At 44.6% G+C, this 12,117-nt stretch overlaps 1 pseudogene; it reads right to left on the minus strand.

The window, feature by feature from the left end:
- Positions 1-917: 917 nt before the first annotated feature.
- Positions 918-7,119, minus strand: LOC119320802 (annotated as a pseudogene).
- Positions 7,120-12,117: the final 4,998 nt, after the last annotated feature.

Raw genomic sequence — 12,117 nt, forward strand, 5'->3', positions numbered from 1 at the left:
CCGGGGGGGAGGAGGTGGGATGGGCCGGGGGTCGGGGATGGCTGCCGGCGCCCCAGCCGAAGCTGACCTCGCGGCGGCAACGCTTTGGGGTTGGCCAACGAATTGTGGTTCCGGTGGTGCGTGCCCGGCGGTTTGCGACCCGTGCACGAGGGATGGAGGTCTTCGATCAAATCCGGGTGAAAACCTGCCATTGGCGATTGCCAAGGCCGGCGATGGCGACGCTGTCTGCGTCGTTCCCTTCCTGAAGGCATCGTCGTGGAGAAGTTCAAGGCCACTCTCTGCTACCTCCGGGGGAAACCCTAGATCAATAGATCGGATGACGGCGGCTCGCTGGTGTCGTTTCCCCCCTGGGGGCGTCATTCTTGGAGGTGCACACGGGCTCGAGGGACTAGAGGACGGTGACTTTGGTGGAGCGGTGCTTCATCTTACACATTGATGGTGGCGGATCTCGGCGGCGTGGCGCTGTGGAGACTTGGCGTCTGATGCGCGGAGATGGACTCGTGCAGGAGGTGGAAGCTGTCTGGCGTCATGGTGGCGTTGATGGCAGATAGGCCTGGCAAGGTCGGTGCAACAGTACAACTCTGAAGATGGATTGGTGGCAGGCGGCTGCGGCGGCCTCATACCCGGCAGGGGTCTTGGTTGAGAAGCACGCCGGACTGGTGGGTGCCCATACCAGGTAGGCATCCTGGGTGGGACCTCAAGTCTTTAGATGTTTAGGTTTGGCTGCGTGGTCTGTTTGGTATTAGGCCCAGACTTTCAGCGCCCCTACATCAACTGGATAGGGATAGCGACAGTTGTTGCTTGTTTTGGTGGCTTTAGACTTATTGTTGTATGACTCTGTACGGTCTTGTGTCAATAATTAATAAAATGGCCGTATGCATCGCCCAGATGCAGAGGCCGGGGGTCGTCCTCCTTTTCTAAAAATAAAGTACTATAAGGGAAGATATATTGGATATGCCGAAGTCTGAAATCTTGGGTACAAAGTCATCATCCAAGAGTATATTTGCTGGTTTGACATCACCATGAAGAATTCTAATATTTGCTTTTGATTGCATATAAGCTAGACCATCCGCTGACTGTGCAATGATACTTAAACGTGCATCCAAGTTTAGAGCCTCATTGGTATTGTTGTTGTTGTTGTGAAGAATGTCGTGGAGGCTACCCTGGGATATAAACTCATAGACCAGCATGGGGGCGTCAACTTCGAGGCAACAACCAATGAGCCTAACAATATTCTTGTGGATGACTTGAGATTGGATGATGACTTCATTAGTAAATTGTTCATTCTCTAGCACAGTACCATTAATTGGCTTCTTGATTGCAACTAATTTATTGTCTAGAAGGCCCTTGTAAACTTCACCAAAGCCACCTTTTCCAATTAAGTTGTTATTCTTTAAAATTGGCTTGAGCTCCCCTTTTTGAAAAGTTTAATGACATTTGCCTTCTCTAATATAGGGCCACCATTCTTTGTGAAAAAATCTTTTGTCTTCTTTTTTTCTTTGTGAAGAATAACAAGAAATAGAACCGCCATGATAAGAGTACCACCTATTGCACCTAGATGGACAAGACACAAACTTAGTTTATACAAAAAAATCGCAATTACATATCTACCAGAAAAGGAGTAGCAGAAAAAAAAATCACATTCACGACATTAATAGAAATTAAGCGGTAGAACTGAGTGACTGAAATCCTCTTAAACAACTTTACATGCAGCCCGTATCCACAAAGATATGTAAACACATTTCCTATATCATATGCATGTTAGCACTAGCTAACGTTCCGCGTGGCTAAGGTTTGTTTTCTCTCAGTGAGCCCCCACCGTAGACTCTAGTCTGTCTGGTGATCTCATCACTGCTTCACATCTGATCGCTTTGATCACCCCATTTTGGCTGCTATCCTTCTAATCCAAGGTTGCGCCCCCAGTCATCCGGTCCCAATGTCAACCACATCAGACGTGCGGTCCTCCACCAATATTGGATTGTGGGGGGTTTCTCATGGTGATCTAGTAAATTGTTTTGACTAGTTGGAGCTATATGATGAGGAATTTGATGGTGTAATCTTTGAATAGGATGATCAAATCTCTAGGAGGGGGTCTGCTGGTGGCTAGGGTTCTTACTTAAGAACTTCATTCAAGGGGCACTTTTTTAAAACATGAGGGCAGCGCCGAACCTCGCTCAGACCACGCGTTTCTTGCTGATCGGTGCCAACCACTTCGTGGTAGAAGTCCTCTGTCTGAGTAACTGGGAATGAATCATGGTGCAAGGGCCCTGGCTCTTCCACCATTGGGCTGTGCTACTGCGCCCGTATGATGAATTCATAAAAGCGGAAGCGATAGAGATTGTTCATATTCCCACCTGGTTAAAAATCCACAAACTACCATATGGCTACTACAGGAAGGGTTTGATTGAAAATCTACTAAAGAATGTCGGTGGAGTGCTAGAGGTGAGGACCACTCGAAACACCAGGGCGCTCACATCCAGGTGTGAGTTAAGCACGATTTCCGGAAGCCCTTGGAAAAATTTGAGTATTGTGAAAGCTAAAGTCTGTCATGTTTACGTGATCAGGTACAAAAACCATGTCTTGTTCAGTAATGGTTGTAGCATCATCGAACATGATCATAAAGAGTGTTGTATTGGTGTGTTTGAAAAGACGGATATGAAATATGGTGACTACTTATATGTTGACCCACCTACATGTGTCTGTACCAACTAGAAGGCAAGGTACAACCTAGGCAGTCATGGTGGTAGAGCAAATCATGGCAGAGGCCATGGGTCAGGTGAAGCAGCTGCTAAGGGCATGTTTGATTCTTTTATGGAGGATGCGGACCTAAGGATACTGCCGCTAGCTTTGGAAGACTAGAGAGTAATTGGGGCATTGAATTGGATAGGGTATGTCGGGAGAGATTAGTATGGATGGTCACAGTGGCGTAATGGACAACCTTGATCTAACTGCACCTACAAGAAAGAAATTTGTTACTGACCGATGGCAACTACAACTATTATTTTAAATGTGTTATCCCCCTTAAGATTTGATATGGCAACTACAACTACTTTTTTCGTCCCTAATTTTTTGAGAACTGATCCTTTTATCTGACAACTAAATACATATAACATAGTCAAAAAAATAAAACATATAATTTGCCAACTGAGTAATTTAAAAAACTTGATCACTAGTTTTTATAAAAAGGACATGCTTTATAAAAAAAATATGGAAACTGGATAGAATTAAACTGACAAGAATAACAAAACATCATGACAACTAGATTTTACAATAATTGACAAGTGTTACGAGATAACATGGCAGCTGGCTACAATCAAATAGACAAGTACCACGCGGCAAGTCATTTTTTCAATGAAAAAATGAGTGACAAGTTTTATGAAACAGCATGGAAACTAGCTGGGTAGAATTGATCTCACAAGTGCATTACAACACCATAGCAACTAGTTTTTAAAATGGCTGGCAAACTTTATAAAACAACATAGTAACTGTTAGAATTAAACCAGCAAGTACGGAAAAGTCAATAATTCATGGCCACTATGTTGTAAATAGTGGTTGCTCCTGGGACGCAGAGTTTCTGCTCCCAGGCTCATCTGCACCCCCTCTCAGAAAAAAAATCAAAACAAATGCTAAAAAAATTCAAAAATTTTCAGTTTTTTTAGGTGGTAGATAATTCGATGTTTGAGGTTAGCACCAAAATTCAACTCATTTAGACATCTTATAAGCTCTCGGTAAAAAAGACAAAATCGGAGTCTATAAAAATGTTTATTGTTCACGCACTATTCCGACCTGATTTGTCTTTTTTGCCGAGAGCTGCCAAAATGTCCAAATGAGTTGAAATTTAGAGAGGACCTCATGCATCAAATTATCTACCACCCAAAAAAATAGATTTTTTTTTAATTTTTCTAGTATTTATTTTGATTTTTTTTCTGAGCGGGAGCAGATGAGCCTGGGCACTGAGTTGGATTTCCGTTGCTCCTGCTCTTTTTTCCTTCACTAGTACCAATAGTATATTTAGGCCCTTCCCAGTGCTCCATGATGTGCAGATACTAAGCATCCCACATAGGCAAAAAATTGACGTGACAAAGTAATAAATGAGAAGATAATTCACTCTGGTGACCCCAAGAAGAACCAACACTAAGCATGCAGAGCAGACAAAACCTTAAATGCAAGAAGTTTAACCAATGAATGGGGACTTTAGTTGCTAAACAATTAAATGTAGAAACTTAACAACAAGAAGCTAAAGAACTATACATTAGACCTCTCCCAATGCAAAGGTTCTTCGATGAGGTGCTAAGTGCATTAAATACCTTAGCAACTCAAGTCCCCAATGCATAGGTGCTTAATTTGTTGTTGCTAAGCACACTTTATTTAATGAGTTAGCACCTAAAGTCTTTCATGCATTGGCCAAATTGTTTCATTTAAGTGGTTTGCCTAGGTTATCGCGCTTGGCATTGGTTCTTCCTGGGGTCACCAAAGTACTCTCTCCCCTCCTTAAATGTTGTACCATGTCACTTTTTTTGCTTATGTGGCATGCTTAGCACCTGTCCACGGTGGAGCATTGGGAAGGGCCTTAGGGACTTTAGTTGCTAAGCCATTTAATGCACTTAGCACCTAACCTACTCCCTTCGTCCTCCAATAGATGGACAAATAGAAAATTAAAAACTAATTATGAAGTGTAGTAAAAAAATGCACTGAGATGGTGCAAGTCACCATCTCTCCTTTTTAATTATCCAACCTTCAATTAGCTAAGTGCCTGTAGAAAGTGAGGAGAACATGTGTGGAGAGTATAAGTTTTTTCTACTTTAAAATGCATTGAGAAGATAGAAGTATATTATTTTGACATATTTCAAAAGTAAACATCTAGTACCTCCGTCCTGATTTATTGGTCCCTTCATATTTTGTGTAAAATTTTGATCAGAGATTTAACTCAAAAAATATTAATGCATATCATAGAAAATAATACGATAAGAAACTGTGTGAAAACCGAGGGAGACGAGAACAGTAATCACCCTCCTTTACTGTACTATCTACTAGATCTAGATCTAGCTACTCGATTGATGCGCGGCCAGCTGCCACTGTGAGCCTCTTACTTTCAGAAAGTCTTGCGCTGCTCCTTTTGATTTTTATATGTTATTTTCTTATTTTTGTTTTCTTTCGTGGAAAGCTTTTTTTCATGTGGGACACGTGTATTTATGTTTTTTTGCATGGAAAACACATTTCCTTGCTTTTTGACAAAGGAATCTAGTTTTTTTTGGCGTTGCACAGGTGTTTCTTTTTGATGATTTATATTGTCATATTTATGGAAGCAGGTTCCTCCTTGAAGATTAATATGATTGAAGGCAAATATTTAATTTGGACTGCAGATTGCAGACCAACCGTCTGCCTGGTGCCTAGACCCACAGTGTTATGTGTACTCATTTTCTTGGTACTCCAAAAGCCTTTCCAAAGAGAAAAACAAGAAGAAAAAAACTAAGTGGTTGTTTGGATAGATATTATATACAAAACGCGATCCCTACAAATTAGAAAAATTGTCTAACCGAATAAAATCTTGTTTGGCTGTTCCAACAAATCCATGGATATAGAAAACATGGTTCTCATAATCCCAGAATTTCATGGTTATGGAAAAACGAGAATTAGTGGTTTTTTGGTAAACGCGTTTGGCAAATACTGGATCCTAACTGACTCACGGACGTCCTACTCTTTTCTCTCAGCCTACTCCCTCCTCATCTCATGAGAGAGATCAAAATCCAAACAAGAAACTAGAGAAGCGAGCTTTAACTTTTCTAACTCCAAACATGATTGCTCGTAAACTGACACTGAATATTCACAAAAAAACTAGTCAAACTGATTTTACGAAAACTCATGGCTAATTATCGCTATCCAAACAATGCCTAAGAGTGCAGTGCATTAGTAGCTTACCCATGGTCGCCTTTGCCGCTGGGGTGAATACAGATTTGCATGTTCCTGTTTTGCCATGGCCTTTCATTCCAAATTTGCATGGACAATCATAGCCCCCCAGCCTGTTTTTGCAGATCCCACCACTTGAGCAGGGATACACTTCAGGATGCTTGCATTCATCAATGTCTGAAGAATCAACACTAGGGGGAGTTAGAAGAATTGGTAGGGACAATTTATAATAAGCACGTGTGTATGTATGTATGTATGTATGTACGTACCTTGGCATCCGTTCGGGACGTAAGGGTTGCCATCGTAGTTGTCCCAGCACTTGCAGATATAGCCAGCGGTACGCGAATTTGTTGTATTGGCGCAAGAGCTGTTGCCGCTGACGCAGGCATAGTCGGGAGGCGGTGGAGTCCATTCCGATGGACATGAAGTGTTCCCGGCGTCGAAATCTAGCACGAGGGGAACGCCCCGGGGGAACCTTTTGAGAAGCGTCATGTTGCCGTACATGTCAAGCGTAGAGAAGTTGTACCATGACCTCTCCACGAGCATGCCGTAGGAGCACTACGAGTTGGTTTGGCTCGTGCTTGAGCTGTTGGGTATCTCGTGCTTGAGCTGCAAGCCGAAGTTATTGAAGTGGGTGTTGAGTGGGAGGGTGGCCTCGCAGCAGCCCTGCCCCGTGCACGACCCGTTCCTCGCCGTCTGGATGTGCCTATCATATGCAAGGCAAGAGATTTCCTCCCCCGTACGACCGTATGTCAGTTGAGGCTCGGCTCTATAGCCGACACCCACAAGAATATTACCTGTCAAGGACACGGTGAAGGGCTTCTGGAAGAAGCAAATATAAGAGACTATGACCACGGTCCTGGTGTTATTTGACCTGCATCGGTACGAGACAGGGGCGTATGCTCGTGCCTTGCCCGTGGCAACTGATATGCTCTCAAGCTCCAGCGGCTCTGTTGTGTTGCCAACAAGGAATGTGCGGGAGTGGTTGCACAAGACCTCAAAGCCATGGCGAGAGCAGCCGGGGCCGATGCCGAATGGGAAGGGGATGATCATGTCGCCGCACGTGCGGCGGCAACCAGGTCGCTGCTCTTCAGCCGCGGCGGAAAGGATGAGTACTAGGATTACCGGCGGCAGCAACTGCCACCGGCGCTGGGAATGGTATTGCAAGCTGGGCGTGGCCATGATGGTGCCCTTTCCTCTCTATGTGGTATGGACCAGGGATGATTACTTGTGATGCACACCCTCGCCCTGCCTATTATACATGCCAGTGGCCAACATGCTGTGGAAGCAGCTAGCCTAGCTGTAGCTACTTCGTTTGATAGTGTCAAAAGCAGCGGCACACCATCGCTGCTTATTATTTAATTCTTTTTAGTCAAAAGTCAGAAAGCAAAATAAAAAGGCAGAAAGACGGCTCAAAAGCTGATTCGTAACAGCAAAAAAAAGGCTAAAATAAGATGCCATGAGTGCTGCTCAATAAAGATACATTCCAATGAGGGCTTTAAATCGGAGCAAAGAGACTCGACTTTCACGCTGTTTCATAAAGGATGCCATCGCCCGGCTTGAAATTAATGAAGCCCTTACAACAACCGGTGCAACACAATACCACACACACAACAAAAATAAAATAATGCAAACAAAACAATAACGGAAAGATACAAAGGTGCCCAGGAACAGCAACAAAACCCCAAAAGAGTACAAGCAAATATTGGGTTGGACAATGAAGCACCGCTTGAAGCCATGAAGTGGAACAGTCATCAACCACCCCCTTCGAGTACGACCATGCCCCAGGTTATAATCAAGCCCTACGTGTGGCGTGATCATGCCCTTGAAGCCAATGTAGGCACCACGCAGGGCTGGGCAGCACGCACGAGCACAGAGATCTACATGTGAAAGGCTACTGTGGTAGTATTCATCGAGGATGAGTCAATTTATCTGCAGCTTAGTACTCATCGCCATTACAGTGTACTCCAGAAAGCTGTTGGACAACCCAAGGAGAAGTGTCACAAACAACGGAGGAAATTTTTCATCCAAGGAAAACACTCTACAACATGTTGAAAAGGGTGATACATGTTGTAAACTAACACCTGATCAAGCTCCTACCCCTGCGCTCTTTCAGCCACTAGAAAGGAGTTTTTCATAACCGAAGCAACATAAGGCGCACCATGGATCCGCCGAAGGGGATCTGCTCCTTTCTATTAGATCAGGCTACACCACGTTAAAGATTTTTGACGCTATCCATCAAAAACACCTCCAGAACTCGCCGAATTTACCTGAATCAGCGAGTACCCTCATATTGTGATCCTTGTTATTCTCCATATATAAACACAAGCAAGGTACGGAGTAGCATTTTCACCCTCTTGGATGGTTAAGCCTAGGTATATCATGTGCCCTTTCACTTATGTTCTAGATCTACCAATATTCTGATGTGGCATCCTCTCGACTGCAAATCCTTGTACTCACGCTGTGCCACAGTTAGAACCCGACATAAGCCCATATGTAGTTTGCATGAAAGAAACCGCCCCAGTCCATGGCAACGAGCAACCAAGAGGACTAGCAGACCGGGCAATCAGCCTAGAGTCCTCTACGGGTAGGGGCTATACAGGATGCACAACCCATATGACCCCCTCAAAAGAAACGGGTTGGGTTGTCTACCCATGTTAGACAAAACTAGGGTTTGAAACAATGCTCGATACCCTGGACAGGTATGGATGGCATGTATTTATATGAGGGAACGTACAGGTACGGGTTTATGTTACAACATGTATATCTACTAAACACTTAGTCTAACACCCTCCCTCAATCTTAAATGTGTCCTGAAACACTCAGGAGGTTAAGATTGTGTCGGCATCCTTCAAAAGAAGGTAAGGGCAAGGGTTTAGTGAAAATATCAGCAAACAGATCCTTAGAAGAAACAAACTTGATTTGAAATAGTTTCTGTGCAACACGTTCCCTCACAAAATGATAGTCAACATCGATGTGTTTTGTTCGGGCATGAAATACTGGATTTGATAAAAGATATGTAGCACCGATGTTATCACACCAAAGAACAGGTGGCTGAGCTTGACAGACCTTCATCTCTCTAAGCAATGACTGCACCCATATGATCTCAGCTGTGGCATTGGCAACTGCTTTGTACTCAGCTTCAGTACTACTCTGAGACACTGTAGCTTGCTTGCGAGCTTGCCAGGTGATCAAGTTAGGACCAAAGAACACAGCATGTCCCCCCGTGGAGCGCCGATCATCAGGACTACCAGCCCAATCAGCATCAAAAAAGGCTGAGATCGCACGAGAGGGCGCAAGTTGCAGATGGAGACCATATGAACCAGTGTGACGAACATAGCGCAGAATGCGCTTAACAGCCGACCAATGAGGATCACGCAGTGCATAGTGGTACTGACACACACGATTAGCTGCAAATGATATGTTTGGTCGAGTAACGAGCAAGTACTGCAGACAACCAACAATGATGCGGTGCTCAGAGGCATCATCATAGGAGAGCAAGTCTCCATCAAGGGTTGACAGTTTGTCTATGGCAGACATAGGAGTCGTAGCAGTCTTGCACTACAACATACCTACATAGCATAATAGATCATGAGAGTACTTCTGATGAGTTAGAGTCAAGGCACTGTCAGAATGAATAACCTCAAGACCCAGAAAATAATGTAGTCTCCCAAGAACCTTCACTAGTAGAAAGGGGCCAATGGTCTAGGCCGGTCCAGCCCATTAGTCCCGGTTCAATCCAGAACCGGGACCAATGGGGGCATTGGACCCGGTTCGTGAGCCCCGGGGGCCGGCCGGGCCACGTGGGCCATTGGTCTCGGTTCGTCTGGACCTTTTGGTCCCGGTTGGTGGGACGAACTGGGACCAATGGGCCTCACTCCTGGCCCACAACCATTGGTCCCGGTTGGTGGCATGAACCGGGACCAAAGGCAACCCTTTAGTCCCGGTTCATGCGACCAACCGGGACCAATGGTGGTGCCTATATATACCCCCTCGTGCAAGAGCAGAGCACACTGCTCTGTTTTTTCTGGCCGAGGGGGAGAGGGCTTGGTGGTGCTCTAGCTCACCTCCTATGCACACAAGGTGTTCGATGGAATGCCCGAGCCACACTACTTAAGGTTTCTCCTCTCCAAGCTCGACCGCCAAGCTCCATTTTCCTCAATATTTGTCTAGGTTTAGCGGTCCGTCACGCCCCATCCCCGTCTTCTCCGTCGTCGATCACCCGCGCCGATCTCATCGCCGGCACCACCGTAGTGAGCCTCTTGTTCTTATCTTCTTTCTGAAAGGAAAAATATTCTTACTTGTATGTTTAGATAGATACATGTATTATTTTCTTACTTTTATTATTGCATCTTATATAGTGCGATGGTTTTGGTATCCGCCCCCGTCGGCCCTCGTCCTGTCTATGATTCGGATGTGGTATATATTATCTTTTCATAACTATTGGTTCATTTATTGTTTATGACAATTATGCCGACCAACGTGACATAGATTTTATTTATCTAGGAGGTTGTTGAACTGGAAATTCCAACCGACCCTATTGTCGAGAGGTTAAATTTAGTTTAAGAAGAAAACAATTTGTTGAAGGAAAACATTAGAAAAATTGAGGAGGAGAAGATGATATTGGAGTTGCATGTTGCGGATGTCGTCGATGATCACAAGATCAAGATGGATGCAATGCGCTTGAAGATTAGAAAGATTAGAAAATATGCCATTCATACCGAGGCTTGGTATCATTATGCCGTTGGATCAGCTGTTACATTGGTTGCGATTATGATCGCATTTGTTTTCGCATTGAAATGTTTTACATAGTTTCAGTGTATGGTTCAATTAATTTAGATGCTCTGCAGAGCTTTATGTTGTTAGATGAGAACTATGTATGCACTTTGGTTTTAATGTGATGATGAACTTCTATTGATTTGGTCACTTAATTATCTATCATGATGTTCTGTAATGATTTTTGACACACTTAATTATATATAATGCATGCAGATGAACCGGCAATGGATGTACGGTTCAAGACACACCTCCGAGTACATTAAGGCGTGCATGATTTTCTCGAAGTGGCTGAGGCAAACAAGCAGAATGGTTTTATGTGTTGTCCATGCCCTATATGTGGGAATACGAAGTCTTACTCTGACCAGAAAATCCTCCACACCCACCTGCTTTACAAGGGTTTCATGCCACACTATAATGTTTGGACGAGGCACGGAGAAATAGGGGTTACGATGGAAGACGACGAAGAAGAAGAGTACGATGACAACTATGTGCCCCCTGAATACGGTGATGCTCCTGAAGATCAAGAGGAACCAGACGATGTGCATGATGATGCTGCAATGGGCGAAGCTGCTGAAGATCAAGAGGAACCAGACGATGTGCCCGATGATGATGATCTCCACCGGGTCATTGTCGATGCAAGGATGCAATGCGAAAGTCAAAAGGAGAAGCTGAAGTTCGATCGCATGCTAGAGGACCACAAAAAATGGTTGTACCCCAATTGCGAAGATGGCAACACAAAGCTCGGTACCGTACTAGAATTCCTGCAGTGGAAGGCAGAGAATGCTGTGCCTGACAAAGGATTTGAGAAGCTACTGAAAATATTGAAGAAGAAGCTTCCAAAGGATAACGAATTGCCCGACAGTACATACGCAACAAAGAAGGTCGTATGCCCTCTAGGATTGGAGGTGCAGAAGATACATGCATGCCCTAATGACTGCATCATCTACCGCGGTGCGTACAAGGATCTGAACGCATGCCCGGTATGTGGTGCATTACGGTATAAGATCAGACAAGATGACCCTGGTGATGTTGACGGGGAGCCCCCCAGGAAGAGGGTTCCTGCGAAGGTGATGTTGTATGCTCCTATAATACCACGGTTGAAACGTTTGTTCAGAAACGAAAAGCATGCCAAGTTGATGCGATGGTACAGTGAGGACCGTAAGAAAGACGGGAAGTTGAGAGCACCCGCTGACGGGTCGCAGTGGAGAAAAATCGAGAGAAAGTACTAGGATGAGTTTGCAAGTGAGCCAAGGAACGTATGGTTTGCTTTAAGCGCGGATGGCATTAATCCTTTCAGGGAGCAGAGCAGCAATCACAGCACCTGGCCCATGACTCTATGTATGTATAACCTTCCTCCTTGGATGTGCATGAAGCGGAAGTTCATTATGATGCCAGTTCTCATCCAAGGCCCTAAGCAACCCGGCAACGACA

This window comes from Triticum dicoccoides, chromosome 6B (genome assembly GCF_002162155.2).
Source record: "Triticum dicoccoides isolate Atlit2015 ecotype Zavitan chromosome 6B, WEW_v2.0, whole genome shotgun sequence".
Lineage (NCBI taxonomy): Eukaryota > Viridiplantae > Streptophyta > Magnoliopsida > Poales > Poaceae > Triticum > Triticum dicoccoides.